This window comes from Ixodes scapularis, unplaced genomic scaffold (genome assembly GCF_016920785.2).
Source record: "Ixodes scapularis isolate PalLabHiFi unplaced genomic scaffold, ASM1692078v2 PGA_scaffold6__148_contigs__length_123643588, whole genome shotgun sequence".
Classification (NCBI taxonomy): Eukaryota; Metazoa; Arthropoda; class Arachnida; order Ixodida; family Ixodidae; genus Ixodes; species Ixodes scapularis.
Window position 1 is genome coordinate 80,157,848 of NW_024609881.1, and position 17,911 is coordinate 80,175,758.

Genomic DNA, 17,911 nt, shown 5'->3' on the forward strand with positions numbered 1-17,911 from the left:
CAATAGCTAATTAAATTAGTATAGGATATATAATTAGGTTAGATTCGAATATGACATTCAATTAGATTGATATATGTTGGTTCAGCTTAGAATATTACAGTATATCATGGATCAGATTAGAATACGACATTAAATCAGATACATTAGAATATGTCATTAGGTTCGATTAGACTATGACGTTAGATCATAGCGAATAGTGATAGATTAAATCAGAATATGCCACTAGGTTATATGAGAATACGTTATTAGACTAGATTAGCCGCCGCAAAAACACGATTGCTCTGAAAAGGTAACTTTCACAGCGAGAACACTGTAACAGGCAATTTAAGAATTCGGTGGGGCTCAATCAAGATAATATATATATATATATTTTTTTTATGGAGAGCTTTTTTTTTTTTGTTACTTTTTTTTTTTTTTTTTGGGGGGGGGGGGGGGGGGGGTCACACAAAAGGCTGGTATCGTCATCGGGTTCAGTGTATGCGAAGAGTATAAAAATTTATCCCCAGATCGTTACGAAATCAAACTGACGGCGACGATCCGATAGACGGTCTCGTTTCTCTTGCTCCTTTATAGGTTTCGTAACTTCTAAGACATTCTCGTATGTACAGCTTCATTTTAATAAGATCGCTGCCCTCTTTTTTTCTTTGATAACAGTCGCATAATCTAGTCGATGTCATTTTAACACGCCCAGAAGTATTAACAAATACTCTGAAATAAAACATTGAATTGAGCTAGTTCCTTCCTGATCGCAAAAATATTAAGAAATGGAAAAATAAAGCCTGAAACAAAAATAAAATACAACAAAGAAGTTAGAACACAGTGCGCGTCCGTGTTGTTTGAGTCTTCTTCGTCCCTGTCTGTTGTCTCTCTTTTTTCTTTGCACGACTGTTTCCACGACGTAGCAGGTAGTCGGAACAGGCCCGTGTGTGTGTGTGTGTGTGGGGGGGGGGGGGGGGGGGGGGGGGGGCGAACGTTTCTTCATGAAAGCTCTATGCATCTTCCAATCGTGTCACAATTATTCGGGCGAACAAACTTCCGTGTCATTTTAATTGAAGCGTCGCCAACAAACTTATGCGGTCTGCAGTTTTTGTTCTTTTCTGTCTAGCTGATTTAAAGTTGCGACACGGTAGTAATCGTGCTTAAAAGTATTACTACAGTACTGAATTCGTCACGTAGAAATGACGAAAGTAATTCCTTTTGGGGGTTTTACTCTTTCGGATAATAAGGACTTTTAGCCGTTACCTTTAGCAAACCGTTACCCTGTTCCGCGATGCGCGGAACAGGGAACAGGGTAACGGTTTGCTAAAGGTAACGGCTTTTAAGTGCGCAAGACGCGCGCTTAAAAGCATGCTTCAAAGACTCCAGTATTGCGGTACGTGGAACGCGGTAACGGTTTGCTAAAGGTCCCTATTGTTCATCGCGTACCGGCGAAAAGATCACGTCAAACGTGTTGCGAATAGACCCTTTCCATAAGTGCGTTCTATTGCCTGTCCGCCATCGGTTTGGGCCTTAGCAGGTATTAAGCACAAGCGCTGCGTAACAGTTCGGCGCGGACTGCGATCCAGTCGCAACCTTCGTGCGCAATGGACGGATGAATGGATGCTAACTTCTGCTCCCTTTATAACGGGCGGTAGCTTGCACCACCTAGCGTGTTGAGAACTAACTGCTTTAGTTAGTTCTAGACATGGTTTCAGCCTCGTCAGTCGCCGAGCTACGGATTTCTAAAGGGTGTAGATAACTTTGATAATGATCTTGATTTATGTTTCAATCCTTTAGAAATACCCTTGTCAGTCCTCGTTCTACGTTTGACATCATTTAAATTGGCAGTTATGTTGCTTTTTTATTACTTTGGTTCCAGGACCATTCGCGTGTCTCTCGTTTTTAAGCCCACTGAGTTGTACCTACACCTGGTAGCTGTTAGCGACCGATCAGATTAGTTAATATTGTTATTTCTGACGCTACGTCGATTGGAGTTTTTTTTCTTTTTTTTTAATTTTAGGCTTTGAACTAGAATCTAATCGATATTCGAACACGGCAGTGGTCGGACAATGTGGACTTTTGTTTTGAAAATGGTGTCTTCCCGAACGCCAATCAGCCGGTAAAAGTCAAACTTGTATCTTTTTTAATGATTAAAAAAAGAAGATATTTAAGCTCTGTTCTTCTCCCGCTTTCGGCAATTAGTTTTAAGAGTAGCACTTTAGTTCGACATGCTCCCATGTGAAGAACCAAAAGAAATAAAAACATAAGTCAAATCAGAACTGCTTTCTATCCGAGGGGATTTTTCGTTCCCAACTTTGTGTTGGTAAACATTGTCGAATTTTCGCGCCTTTAAAACGTGAGAGAGTTCTACGTAATTGTAATCTCTTCCCCCCTATTAGAATCAGGAAGTTACAAATGTTTGCTGATTACTGATTTTACACGTTCTCTACAATTGTCACGATATCTTAGCATCGTAAGATCTTGTATGTATTAGCAGGGCGCAGTAAAATAGAGGAGGAGCTAAGAACGCGTTCAGCTTAGTAGTGCGCTTAGTGTAAACTCACGACGTACAGAACGACATTGACGCCATTTTCCGCATCTACTCTCGAAGGGGCGTTCGCTCGATGAGATCGCAAACATATGACAACAGTGGTGCATGGAGGACATGTACTACTTGATATTCAGTTTTGTTGTTTCTTGCGTTCACTCATTATGTGCCAGACGACCATCCCACCAAATGAAGTTCTTATTGATGCTCTTAGTAAAGTTTTAAAGGAGCCGTCAATAGGAATGTATATACTCCGAATGTCGCGTACACGTTGACGACAGAGATGCCATCCACGTCTATTCGCACTATCAGCTTCACGGTTTCATACAATATATTATCTTCGGATGCAGTTTACAATAAAAGAATTCATAAGCCACGAAGGCTAAGGCGCCTGGACTCGGTCCCAATACTTTTCTTTTCCCGCGAGTAAAATTCTCCCGTAAACTTCGTTAAACGTCCGGCAAGTGCCGTCTCGGTGAATTTTCGTGGCACACCGATTGCGATACCGCAACTCTAATCGACTGCTTGACGTTGGTGTTTTAATTAGGGGCCCGGAGCGTTCGTCGTGATCTTCGCGCTCTCGGATGACAAGAAACGGGTTCCAAGAACCACCCTGAAGAACGAGGGAGCAGCGGCCCCACAGCTGCGCTCGCGTCTCGCCAGCTGTCATTCAATATCTGGAGTACTTTCACGGCCTTCTTTCCTTTCCTAGCCTCCTTTTCTGGTTCCCCCTCCCCCCTTTTTTCCCCCTCCATCGGTACCAGGCTTGTACGCTGCTCCAGGCACGTGGCCAGGGGGGGGGCCATGGGGCCCGGCCCCCTTCCCCCCGAAATCTTCCATTTTGCTGGGGCCTCCTCTCCTCCTCCCCCTCATACAGCATTTTGTCATGGGCGACCCCCCCCCCCCCCCCCCCCCCCCCCGAAACAAAATCCGGGCTACGTGCCTGTGCTGCTAATTATAAGTACTTAAATTTCTTGTAATCGACTACTTTTTTGCGGTAATTTTTGTAATCGTTTGAATACATTTATTAGAAAGTAGTATCACTAGAGTAATCTGATTACTTTTGGAAGTACTGAAACTACTTGTAACTGTTCACTATTTTTCCGTCCCTTCCTAACGGCGCCCCGCTTTGTTTCTACAAGTTTCCTACCAAGGAATCCTCATACCAACTGGAACCAAGTCGCCGTTAGAAGGATGATGTACCAAAATGGGTGGATTAATAAGAGAAGTAGATTATAGTTGGACGAGTCTACCGTGTGTCTCAAACAGCGTCGAAGCTCTTTAAATCGACAGCAAAATCGGTTTCTTAGCCTATCGCGTTACGATTTTGTGCAGCGTTGCCCACAGGTGGTGCATTTGTTCTATACAATTTGAAAAGATCAAACTTACCTGCAGAAAAAGTAAAAAGAGAAAAAAAAAAGGCTTAACTCCTATGAAAACGCAGCGACGTCACCGGTCTTCAAACAGACAGAAAAAAATCTGTCGTTTTGAAAACCTGAAATAATTTAAGAAATAACGGTAACTTTTTTTTTTTTAAAGTAACGGTCAATTTTTTTCCCAGTAATGGAATAATCTAATTTTAATACTTTTTTTTTAACAGAGAGTTGTTGTAATTGTAATTCATTACTTTTTTTTTTTTTTCGAAAAACGTATACAAGATTGGTCGGATCTGACCTTTCCACCATCTCGAGGAGCAGCCCGTCGCGCCCTAGGTAAGAGGGCCAAAGTTCCTGGATTGTCTACGTCATCTAACGAAGGCCAGCGGTGGGGGTGACATATTTGAGACGCAGAATGCGTCAGCGTTGAGCTGGGATTCGTGTCCAATTAAGAGGACACCGGCCCCACCCGAACGGCAAGTAGATGATGTAGAAAATCCAGCACTGTGGCCTTGGAACATAATATTTATGAGGCGTTGCCTGTCCCAGACCTGGAAGAGCGGCTGCAATGTTCCGGGCTTTTTGCTTTCCCTATCCAAAGCTTATCTACTATGCAGACACTTTTATACCGGTCGATGTTATTTCTGAATGCTGTTGCGCGTATGTTTTTTTTTTTTTTAGACAGTCGGAAGTTAGTCGGGCCTCGTGGGTGTCTGGTGTCATCGCCGTGGATGAGGAATTCGGCCAGTGCAGTACCCTTCTTGCTAGCCTGGGATCTTTGATGACCTCCATCATGCGGTATAGTGATAAACGACCGCACGCCGCTACGATGCTTTCCGGATCGAAACGGGCAGTTGGAAACACTGAATCTTTGCGCATATGGAGCTTTCGCTCCACATGCGCCGAGCTGTGGCTCTTTAACACCTAACCACCGATGCTGCTAATTTAATCGCTGATTTCTTTTTTTGAGTACCACAGATGACGAAGTGAATTTCACTTTTTTATCTCCTGACCTCGAAATTACAAAATTGCGAAACCTGAAGTCCAGGTGTCGGAAGCTTCCGTCCGTTACGAAGGATACATCCACTGATCATTTACTATTCATCCAGCCTTTCATGAGATCAAAGAGGCTCCAGGTTCTCAAGCGAGCCAGCGAAGCGAGCATTCAATTTCCGGCCGGTGGCCACTTCGAATTTTGACCTATTTGAATTGGACTTCAAGAAATAGATTGAAGATCAACTACAAAAGAAGTAGCCCTGGAGCAAGATAGAACTTACGGAACCTTTTAGCTTTTGGCACCCCAAGCAGGCGAATAATGCTTTTTTTTTCCCCCCAATACGCGTTTACGTTACAATCCGACATGATAGCAATTGACGTCACGCCAAGCCGGAGACGTTGACTGTAAAATGGCAAGTGCACTTTACTACTTGGATGAGCCAATGGCTGCAATCTGCGTGGAGAACCGGTCGAATTATGAGACTGAAAATATGTTTAAGCTTACAAAAAGAAAAAGAAGGAAAAAAAAAAGCTGTCTGCTTTGTGACACGGAGCTTGACGTAAGCGCGTTAAATGTCACGTTCACTTTCATAGCGCAGACTGCTCTTTTTAAGATCCAAACATAGTTTTCGCCCGAGGTGCCTCCGTATATTGCAGGCGTGAGCTCTCTGCGGGATGCTTTGTGAGAAGGGTGACGCACCGGACTTTTGAGTGTGTACTTGATGTCAAGTCATTAGCTCCCTCATACAAGCGTCCAGTCCAGAAAACGCTACTATGTCGGTTACTCTTGATAACGGTGCCCTTACGTTAAGCGGCAAGTCGCACTAAACAAACAGTACCTCATTAAACGTGTCGCTCATCAGTCGGGCTCCGCGCGCTTTAAATAATATCTGTTCCCTTTTTTTTTCTGCCAAAAAAAAAAAAAGATTGTTTATATATATATATATATTCTTTTTTTTTTCTTTTTTTAGTCGCTCCACTTCCAGCGGTTCTTAATCGCTTTTTGATGGACCGAGCAACGTAGGTGTGGTGGTTGCCCTGAAAAATGTAATTTGGTTATGTCAAGAGATACCCGTACAGACATGACATTAATCTAGAAGTAAAGTTGCATTCTTAGAAGTTTTAAAGATTTCTCCCGATATTGAATATGCTGAGATTGCGGGTAAGGGCATAGCTTCGTCGGTGTTCACCTGTCGCCGGACGCAAATTATGAGCACCAGAAACTAGACTTGTTTGTCTTCAATCGCTAGCACTTTAAACGTCGCACTTTAATGTCTACTTTAACTGTAGCTTACGGATATGTTCTAGCGAAAATAATTTAATTCGCTGAATTATTCCTGTGGGAATTCCCCTGCCGAAAGGTTTACTTCTGAAAGTGTGGTTGAAAAGCAACTAATGAACACCGCATAAACGGGAACACGTGCACTTTCTCTGGAACTGTATAACGCTCGGGCGTGCACTGACGTTTCGTTTATATCGTCATATCCGCGCCTACCATTCTTCATTCTTCTACGAACACGAGCAGCATGTTTGCGTCCGTGGCGAAACACTTGTGGAGTTGGGGCGTCAATTCGTACTCGCGTTTGGGCGAACAGGTGCAGCCGTGTTTGAATTTGTCCGTTCTGCCGACACCTGCTGGATAACGAGGACGATAGCGCTGGATATCTTACGACACGTGCTGGAGACCTTCAACTGCGACTGTCGCTGTGTCTGATTGAACACCGAATGCTGACGGGGCACTTACGCGTTTTGCTTCGTCATCCTTCGTAGGCATTTTTATTCACAAATGCCACAAGCCCTGCTATGATCAGTATTTTTTTTTTGTCATACAAATAATATGAATAATAATATTTGTATTCCTTCAGTCAACATACGTAAATTGGGCCCGTCAAAGCTGTAAACGTTTGTGTGACGGAGCCCGGTAATCTGCGCTAGGCTTTGTGAATTTCCCTTTCTTCTCGCGATCGAAACAGAAATTTGTAGAATAAATAGGGAAATAAAATATAGCAAAATCATATTCTCGCAATAATTTATGGGCAAAATATATGTACGTTCAAGACATCTCTCCTTTACAGAAAATATTGTTCGTGCACATTAAAGGTATTTTATTAACACGAAACGACAAAATTAATAATAACAAAGCTGATTCATGTATATCACAATAGGAAGTGTTGGTTCCACACCTGATATTCGAACCTGGCGTCAGGGAGGCGGCAGGGTCGTGTCAATTATACTGGTTCGACTTCTGGAACAACAACGACGACCATCTCTGATTGTTTTCTGGTGATTTTCATTTTTGCAGGACTGGCAGCCCCGACCGGCGTTGCGGCCGACGCTCGTCATCCCCGGCGGGTGCGGATAGGAAGCCGGAAGGCGAGCCAATCCGGACGGGAAGCCACTCAGAGGCCCCAGTGACGTCGCCACTGGGAATGACGTGACGCCCACTACACCGAGGCCACTGTCGCTGCTCCTTCTGCTCGGTACGTGCTCGCCGTATGCTCTTCGTGTCGTCTGCTGTTCTGGCGGTCTGCTTCTTTTTCTTGCAGTCTGCTTTTCTTGTCGTCTGCTTTTTTTCTTGTCGTCTGCTTTTCTTGTCGTCTCCTTTTCTTGCCGTCTGCTCTTCTTGCCGCCTGCTGTTAGTCGCGCTACTTATACATGATACAAAAAAAACATGGTGTTTTCCTTGCAGGCATGATGGTAGAATTATCTACGGAAACGCCTCAAAGCGTAGCATGTTACACGTTTCAGACATTGTCGGCATACTGTCCTTCGTACGGCGTACCATGAGCGGTGTGATCGCGGCATTATACGGACAAGCGGGTCTTCGGCTTCTTCTGCGCAAAGCTCTTTTCTTTTTTTGGCCAGACGGAAGTGACGTTCTTTAGCCGCTTCCGCTGCTGAAAGGAACTGACGACATCTAGAGTCATCAGGAGCGCAAGAAATGCGGAACGCAGCAAGTCTCCAGCATCTCGTTGTCGATCTACAGCCAGTGGCTGATACGAACCCCGAAGGGCGAGCCCCGCGCCACTATGCCGCGTGCCACTCTAAGAAGTATGGAGCGTCTGCATCTCTCGCAATCATACGCTTGTTAGAAGAGCCTATCGCTGCGATTGACGAAGGGACCTTGGCGAATGGCGGGGCGTTCGTCCGCTGACGTCAGAACGTCGAGCTCTGCGTGGCTCTGATTTAAGGATATCGGGTAGACCTCAAGGTAGCTTGCTTCGAGGTCTCTCCGCTTTCCTTCAATCAGAGCCAATTAGAGCTCGGCGTTTTGACGTCATCACCAAAAGAGGCAGACGAACTTGCGATCCATATATGTTTGAACCTAAAACAAACCGTCAGCATTGTGGCATGGAGCACGTTGGTATAACGACGTCGTGCTCAGTGTCACAGCGCAGTCTGTTTTATTTTTAACTTATTATTGGTTTCGTTATTTGCCGAGCTTCCTCCGTGGATCGCAACGACTGGTTCTTCCGAGTGCTTTGCGGGAGATGCGGACGTTCCAGATTTCATTTTAGAGTCTGGTGTCCAGAACCTGGCAGCTTGCACATGCGACATGTCGACCCGGCATCAGCATTCCTGTTCACAGATGGCGCCGTTGAGACAACCGTCCCGCGTCATCTATGCTTTATTACAGGAAAGTTTAACCAGATTCCTTAAGTTAGTACTGTATTGGCTCTCGCGGATCCTTGAGTCAAGGAAGGGGGAGGAAGAGGTGTCAGTGTCTACATTCGAATTTGTCGTTGGATGTTTCGACGGACGGTGTGACGTAAGTCTGCCAGAGGTTTTGACGACATGGTTGCACGCTGTCGATGAGAAACTTAGCCAGTGCAGTACGCTCGCTATATTCTTGGATTTCAATTCGATCGACGGCAGCGGCAGTTGTACGAGCCGTACCAGTTAAACAGCACTGTGAACGCGTCACCTGACATACTCGTCCCGCGCTTCACTGCGCCCCTCCCGTGGGGTCACGTGTTCACGTGAAATGGCACGCGACTGATATCGATAGACCGTAGTTTCCATACATATATACAGGGTGTCACAAAAGAAAATTTACAGTCTTTTTTACCGCAAAAAAAACTTGGCATCGCCGAACACTCATTCTCCTCCCAAAGGTAGAGCTAGAGGTCACAACCAGATGCCAAAGTTTCAGCCCGATCCAATAACTTAATCAAAAGTTAGAAGTGATTTTCTGAAAATTTCAATGGGACAATGGAGCCCATTTTTGCCCGTTTTCGGTTTCTGGCGCCATAGAGCCCCATGTGTTTGAAAACTCCGTCGGTCGCCATTTCCCGATTGAAATTTTCAGAAAATCACTTATAACTTTTAATCAAGTCATGGGATCGGGCTGAAACTTTGGCCTCGGGTTGTGACCTCTAGCGCTACCTTTGGGCGGAGAATGAGCCTTCGGCGATACCTAGTTTGTTCTTGCGGTAAAAAAGACGGCAAATTTTCTTTTGTGACATCCTGTATATGCAGGGTGTTTCACAGAACGCAGGCCAGATCGCTGCTGCGAAAACAACTCATCGCAACGAAAAAAGGCTTGTGGCGTTTTGGTCCTGGGCCAGGGGCCCATTTAGGAAAAATATTAGTCCGGGATAATTAAGTTGTTAATTATTTTTGCGTAATTAGCTTTTCTAATGTTAGGTTTAAGGGCATGGTTTCAATTAGAAAATTGCTCTGCATCATCAAAAACAGTAAATTAACAAATTGCAGAACGATAGAAGGCCCACGAAGCATTTTGCGACTTCCTGAAAAACCGCACAAATTCGACGAGTTTTTTTTTTTTTTTTTTTTTTTTAAGTTTCGGTTTGCTGGAGCGCATCTCGGCCCCGGCGGCACCGCGCCCCGTGGAGAGAGAGTGCAACCAACCTCTGCTGCGTCGCGCGATGACAGCGCAGCAGACGTTGGTTGCACTATCTCTCCACGGGGCGTGGTGCCGCCGTGGCCGAGATGCGCTCCGATAGCAAACCGAAACTTAAAAACCCGTCGAATTTGTGCGGTTTTTCAGAAAGCCGTAAAATACTTCGCGTCCTTTTGTCGTTCTGCAGTTTGTTGATTTAGTGTTTTTCGATGATGCTGAGCAATTTTCTAATTTAAACCATGCCCTTAAACACATTATTAAAACAGTTAATTACGCAAAAATAGTCCACAACTTAATTATCCCGGACTTCAATAATTTTCCTAAACGTAGGCCCCTGGCTCAGGACAAAAACGCCGCAAGCATTTTTTCGTTGCGATGAGTAGTTTTCGGAGGAGCGATTTGGTCTGCGTTCTCTGAAACACCATATATATATATATATATATATATATATATATATATATATATATATATATATATATATATAAAGGCTTTTGACGTGCATGAGGCGGCAGTGATGCACAACCGCACGCCGGTCTAATGAAGAACTGTGTTGTATGTATATTTAGACCGCCGGAAGGCAGTACAACCGCTATACGCTTGGGTCTTTAACGTGCATCGCGCTGTAGTAGGGAGTTTTAGTAAGTACTTTTTCCCCTCCGCTACGGTATCCGCAAAGAAAACGCCGCAGCTGCGCATGCGCGCCGCCAGCCTTGTCCGCATAGTTCACGGGCACGGGTGTGCATTGAGCCCATTATCGCATGGTACTGCGGTTCGAGCTTTCTTTCGCTCTACGTGCTTCAAGCTCCTTCGCGCTAACCCATTCGGCCCTCGATCACCCCCCCACCCCCCCACCCCCTTTCAGGGTGTCGAAGTAACTACTCAAGGCGCCTCTTAATCTTTCTCTTTTTCCATTGCGCCGAAGGTTACGCCACTCCCAGGTTTTCGGTTTCTCAAGACGAGCGTTCATCGCCCTCTGGGTTTTCTTTTTTCATCATTCGCTATCTAAGCTATACGCGCCCGGTTCGTAATCCGATATTTATCTTTTTACGCCGCAAATGACAGTTTGATTAGATTTTTTTTTTATTGGGACCGGATTAAGTTTCGCTTTCTTCGCTCACAGGCGACACCTTCGAATGTTTGCGCAATGACGGGCTGCTGGGCGAGCGAAGGTGGCGGCGAGTGTTTTTCGACCCGTCGGTATCGCGGTGCCGATGGCGGCTTGCGAGACCTTTAAAATTCTAGACTGTTTTTTTTTTTTTTTTTTACCCCGTTGAATATATACTCGTTTTCAACCTCGGCGCGTGAGACGGTTTGTCGGCGATGTTACGGCTATACCGACACTCAGAAACTTTCGTTTTACCGTTAGGCTATAGTAGGACGCAGGTTCTCGCTGAGGTAACCGCCAGCTTACGCAACACAATGCCACTCTTACTATGTTCGCGCATGCTTCGTGATTCGCTCTTTGGCGTTCTTGTGGGTTATCTTATTAGCGCGAAGCGATAAGAAGACGCTCGGGTACTCGCCGTGCCTTCTGTTTCGTAAGTTATCGGCGATTGTAAAAGACAAACGAACACAAACGCGCAGACTAAACAAGCAAGGTCTCGGCGGATTCACCGCAGATTATTGTTTCATGCTGGTGATAGCACTTGTACAGAAAAATGACAAACTCCCGTTACATTGGGCTCTTTCCTATTGCTCGATTGGTTCCTTCGGCGAGCCTCCGTGAGCTGCGCTCTTCCGACTGATAGAGAAAGAAGTCCAGTCGGAGAGAGAAAGAAAAATGTATGAAGATCAAATTCTTGATGGGGAAGACACCAATGGCCTTGGTCCCGACAGCTCTTGCTTAGTAGGAACGACTGGACGCGCGCACATGCAGCCTCGATGTTTTTCAACTTTCAATGGGAAGGGGTGGCTGCCACCGTCAATTGTCGCGGAAACCCGTCGTGACAGCACAGGCAGCCGTCTCTGCTGCCTCGGCGAATCCGGTGTCTCGGTACATCCCGGCGGTGGCCTTCTCCCGCGGCGTAAAGCCCCTTTACCTCGGCGCAGCTCCGTGACAGCGTGGACAGCGCGCGACGCGCACGCATTCTCTCGGTTGTCGAAACGTGAAACGTGAAACGCGCGCAGAACGCGCGCGTTTCATTGACCGGCGAGCAGGAACTCGATATCTGCGACCAATCAAAATCTGTGTGCGCAGCGTTACCCCGCCTTTGCTACGATAGATGTCGGTGTAAAAAAGAAAAGAGCCTTTAAGCTCGAACGAAGTGTATTTCTGTAGATCATGGAGGGTCTGGAAGTTCTAAAAACGGCACCGGTGTAGCGGTTATTTCATAGGTTCGTTATTTCTTTTTGTGTGAGGGCGTAAAGACCCCTTAATTGTAGGATCGTATAGCCCCGAAGGAACACATTTGTTTTCTTTGTGGCTAAATTATACAACTCCCTTTATTTAATTACACATCGCATCTGGTCGTCGAGCGTGAACCAGTGTCGTATATGTCCTCAAATGCCGACCAACCTCTCGCTATCAAAATGTGCCTTCTGCTAAAACTCCCTACTGGGAAGTTTGAGGTTTGACTACATTTCTCGGGGTGCATGCTTTCAAGCAAGGTTCGAAGCCCGCAGCGCGAGCTCCGGATATCAACATTGTTCTACGACAACACGTTTATGCTAAATCTCACAACGTTCCCTACTGTGCCACTAAGACTTGACACCGTGACTTCACGTGACATTGTTAACTCACACTGCCCACATTTGAGCATTATAAAATACATACGGCAGAACAGACGTTTGAGTGGTCGATCACAGAAAGAAGGAATAAAACAATTAAAACAGGGACAACACAACCACATCTTTCATGGTTGTGTTGTCCCTGTTTTAATTGTTTTATTCTTTCTTCATTCATGGCCAAAACCAACACGCTCTTCTCCCAAGCACAGAAAGAGCGCCTTATTTTAGTTTTTTTTTTTTTTTCTTTTTTTGCGATGAAAATAGATGGTTAATGTAAACGACTTGATTTTTGTGAGGACCTAATTTTCGTGCATTCAGCGACTTGCATGCAATCTCGAAAACTAGATCCCGCGAATATACTATGGTGACGAATGCAGAGAAAACCTCTAACGATCCCGACCTTTTCTGCCTGTGGTATATGCCGAAACTCGCTGTTCGCCGAATTCGCGAAATATTCAGCCCGGGAAAATGAATATAGAGTATATATTCATCTTTCTGGGTCATGTGATATTTGCTGGGAAAAGGTTGGGGCAACACTTTCTACGTTTCTTTTCGTATCTGACTGGTGGGATTCGTTCGTATATCCGCCCGACAGCAGTGATGCGGGCGCATTAAAAAAGGTGCCGTGGACACACCAATTCCAATACCCGATGTATTGACACTCTGTGAAATGGACAGGACATTTCCGCGAACGTTCTGGCGGCCCTCATGCGGGCGACATGACCCTTTCTCGTACGTGTTTTGTTCCTGAACGCGGGTATGGGCTGCCACGATCGGTCGTCGCATACGTAGGAGGCGGCAGCAAACGTTAGCGGGGCACGGGAACGCCTGCCGAAAATACTGACGACGCGTCGCACACGCTCAAGACTCCCGCTTTGAGCTTGAGCTTTTTTTCGTGTTCGCAGTCAAGTTTCTTCTTTTTTTTTTTCTCTCTCGCTTGCTTTTGTCCGACGCGCACGGGATAACCGGAACTGGGGCAAGGCGCCGCAAAATGTTAGCTGGAGCACGCGAGCTCCGTCACCTCGCAGGCAAACGCGCGGCATTGACGGCTGACGAGGCGGCACCTTGCGCCGGTCTCGGTTATCTCGTGCGCGTCGGACGGACGCGAGTAAAATGTCGCAAATTGTTAGGCAATTCTGTCGCGTACGTGAAACACTCTAGCATCACACGCGTTTATATGATCGTTTAGCAGCTCGTCTAGCCTGTTCAGCCAGACGGTTACGTTGAAGGCGCTCTTTGTCAGATAATTCAACGCGTGGCACCTGTGCACTTGAACTCAGAACCCTGGTGATCTTCCGGAACTTCCTACCCCACTCCCCCTTTCCCACCTCGCCTCTTCCCCTACCTCTCCTCCTCACTCCGACCCCGATCGCATGGCCTCCCCGTTAACCAATGGGCGTCGAGCACCTCACTCGCCCTTCCCCACCCGTCAACCAATCAGTATCGAGCCTCGCGGCCACGCTTTTATCCAGGCTTCACTTTTGGGGGCAGCGACAAACGGGCCTACGAGACGACACCCACGCTTACCTCTGTTTTATTTTCTTCCAACCTACATCGCGAACAACAACAACAACTTTAATTTTGGACTTGACGAAATGCCGAACACTTAGCCAAAGGAACGTTTCACCTTAAAAGACACGGCTCCGAGCACGAAAAAGAAAGCGCACTCTCAAAGCGCGAGTCTCCAGAGCGGCCGCGCGGACCATCAGAAAGGTGCAGCAAATCATTTCGGGTGGCATTCCCGCATCCCGCAAACGTTTGCCTCCGACTGTACATGAACCTACTGGGTGCGCACTAATGCTGCGGTCAGGCTGCTAATGTATCCCACGCATTGAATTGAATTTAAAGACGGTCTTCAGATACTATCCGAGGCGCGTTCGTTGCTCGTATGACGGCCCCATGTCGCATCGCGGTCATACAAAAACTGCCCGCAGACAAGTTCGAAGCCATATTCGACACACTGTTTCCAAACAAGTTCGCGTTTGCCCACACCAGGTGTGGGCACTGCGCAGAAGCCATATTGGCGTGAGGTGAAGCTTCTACGCATGCGCCGTGGCGACAACAGCGCCACCGCTTAGGCGTGACATCATAGCCGAGTGTTGGTCCATAGACCGTTTCACTGAAAAAGGGTGAGGGAGAATTGGGAGAGGGCTACCGGTCCGCTTTCTTCCTCGCTGAACTGTGCGAAGCGAGGAAAGCGCCCGGGTGTGCAGCTTGGACGCATATGCCTGCCCGACGGTTGCTGGCTTCGCCCGCAGTTTCCTCTCCGTTTTAATGCGAAAGTATTGACTGTTCCATGGTGCGGAGCCGGCGGCGTCTGCAACCGCTTTAGTAACCGCGGAAAAACGCGAAAGAAACTCCCAGCGAAACGGCTCCTTTATAGCCATTGGCCGGGACGCGTATAGTTCCGAGGAACGCCACCCCACAGAAAAGCCCTCTACCTGGCGCTCCGGCCCGCACGCCAGGAAGGAGCGCGCTCGGCTGTCGCTCTCGTGTCAGTGGTCGCCAGGAGAAGGGGGGGGGGGGGGGGGGGGAAGGGGGGGGGGGGGGGGGGGCTGCGGTGGCTTTGTTCCTCTTGACGCGAGGAACATGGTGGCGCCTGAGTGATCTATATCGTCGGCGGTCGCAACGTCGGTAGTTGCAAAACGTGGCCGTCCACGTCAGCGCCCTTGTCACGAATGTATTTTTGTGGCAGAAAATAAACTGATTTGATTTGATTTGATTTGAGTGCACCGCAGACGAGCTAAAGGAGCAGAAGAAGGACATTCATGCTTTCACATTCACAACTCAAAAAAATTCGTAAATGTCCTCGGAACTTTTTTTTTTTTCCTTTTTTAGAAAATATTAAAGCTACTGGATCTGATGAGAACCCCCGCCCGGTCATCAGGGCATCATTGGTCTGTTGTAGGTTACGCGAACAACCAGCGCAGCGTAAACTAGTATCGCGAAACCTCTATGTAGGGAATCCGGCGAGGCGAGTGAGGCTGCAATGTTTTCAAGTTTCAGCGCTTCCTACATGACCAGGACCTCCGACGGCAGTGGGTGGCTTCGATAGACAGAAAAGATTTTAGCCTTTTTGCCAAATTCTCGAGTGTGCTCGCAACATTTCGCGGCTGGAGCACGCTGCGAGTTCGATGCTGTACCGTCGTTCAACGTGGGTTACGATCGCGAGATAAGTACAACTTCCTTTGAGATTCGCTGTTTCATGTTGTAAAGCTCCTCTTGGTATTCTTTGAAGGTCGAACTCCCGCGACGACGTTTGTAAAGAACAAGCTACGACGTGCCGCCGCTTGGTCCTGAGCACGATTTGGTCTTGAGCATGATTTGCGATTCGTAAAGACTGTTTAGTAGCCAAATTCTCATTCCCGTTACCGAGCCGATGGTTCCCTTACCTGTTACCTTAAATCGCGATCTCCTGCGAAACAGCAGAGAACCGTTAAATTATGTAACCTCCACAACGCGACTGCATGCTTGTTATTTCACAGATAAGTGTGCAACGTAAATGGTAATAAACACCACCTTTGAATGCCGCTAAATGACGAATTGCTGATACACCCACGCTTTCAATAATCCTATTTCAACGTTGCTGTGTTTACTTTTTTTTTTTTAACAAAAGACGCACTTGTCGACACGGGATCCTTGATTAATATTTTACTCGTATAAACATCGGTGCATAGCAGGCCGAAGCTGTCTACGATCGTTTCCGCAGTGCTCCTATTTTGCGTGTCTTCGTCGCCTTGTTGAGGCAGACGTACGGAACGACAAAACCTTTCTTTACTGCACCTACAGCCACGAAAAATCTCGAGGGTACAGCAAATTTACTCGCCGTTAACTGATGCAGCAGTCTCGAGTACTCGGCTCCACTTTCGACCCCTGGCGCGTTCGCTGCCGCCGTGTTCGCTGCCGCTGTTGCACGCGTCGCCGCACCGGCGGAAGGCATATTACCGAGCACCAAACAGGCACAGAGTGTTTAAAAGCGTGAACTTGTCCAACAGCACACGAGCCCCACCGTGCGGCAAATATCCCTAGCGTTTTACCGCACCCAACACATCAGCTTCGCCCCAAAAGGCGTTCAGCGTGGACATTCAGCGCGGACGTTGAACCTAACGCCCGAGAGATGGCGCCACGGCATTCAAGATGGCGCTGCCCACGATAGAACGATCTATACGCGGTCTGCATGTTGCCGGTTTGATTCGCGTGCTCCCATCAGGCGTGTTAGAACACTTGCTCGCCGTATATAACACTCTGGCTTAGTGGCGCCATCCATCGTCTAACCCAGGAACACTTTCGATTTGTGTATTTGCGCGTTTTTTATCAGTGACTTCGTTTCACCTTACGTCCGAACGCGGCCGATGTTATGAGCCGAAGGGCCAATCAAACAGCGCAAAAAGCGCAACGTCATGGCGTGCTCTTTGCGCTTGATAGGACAAGCCGGCGGAGGAGCACGCGCAGAGAGACGGCGAATACCGGCTGGTCCTTTCAACTGCAGAGAGCACGCCATGACGTTGTGCCTCCTACGCTGTTTGATTGGCCCTTCGGCTGGTAACATCGGCTGCGCTCGGACCGAAGCTGAAACGAAGTGTAACTAAAGACGATTTGACCCTGTGCTTTTGTGAGTGATTGGTTAGCCGGTAATAGGGAAGCTTCAAAGGAAACGAGCGCAGTGACGATGCACTTTTTGGCGCTGTTCGACTTACTCCATCGTATCGGGTAATGTCGGCTGAAGTGGAACCTGAAGTGAGACGGAGTATACACCTTTCCAGAGCCTATCACGCGGGCGAAAAATGCCGAGTCACTGAGTCGTGGACTCGCATGCTCAGAAGGCATTCCCCAGCCGAAAGGTGGCAAAGCGCAGAAGGCGATTTTTCGGAAAGGTCTTATGGCTGATTCACGCGATACATCTTTTCAACGCGCCACAGGTTAGCAAAACCGAGATTTCGCAAAATCGGCAGCTCACACGTGGAGTTTGACGCGCGAAACCTGTGACGTATTGACTCACGAGAATTTCGCCAAACCTTGTCATCCGCATGGGGAATACCAAGCGTTTCCCATTAAAATGATATAAACTACGCGCAGTGTGAAGAGACAGTCTGTTTTATTAATACCACTCGATGAACTTCGGTCAATTTCGGCTCACTGGGTTTACTAGTCCTGCCAAACCTGGGAAAGACCGCAAACGTCAAAGAACAGGCGGAGGATCTCGAAGCATTTCGGACATTTTTGCACCGCTAATAAAGAAAGTTATCCCCAGACATCATGTTTATATGCGTCATGTTTATATGCGGTGCTTGCACTCGTCGCGACTATTAATGAATCCGCACCGCGCCGCCAACCCGTACTGTATACGCGCCGTTCACACACCTGCAACCGACTAGGACCAAGACTCGTCGCCCGTGCGCACCACTCGTCCGCTTGTCGCTC

The 17,911-nt window shown here is 47.3% G+C and overlaps 1 protein-coding gene across 2 annotated transcripts in view; it reads left to right on the forward strand.

Annotated features, from left to right (window-relative positions):
- The window catches only part of LOC8050760 (class A basic helix-loop-helix protein 15), a 294,675-nt gene that overhangs the window by 208,668 nt on the left and 68,096 nt on the right, over positions 1-17,911 (forward strand). For both annotated transcript variants that reach the window (XM_042286137.1, XM_042286138.1), the window contains exon 2: positions 7,202-7,379. The gene's annotated coding sequence lies outside the window, so the exon portion shown is untranslated. The remainder of the gene's footprint in view (positions 1-7,201; positions 7,380-17,911) is intronic.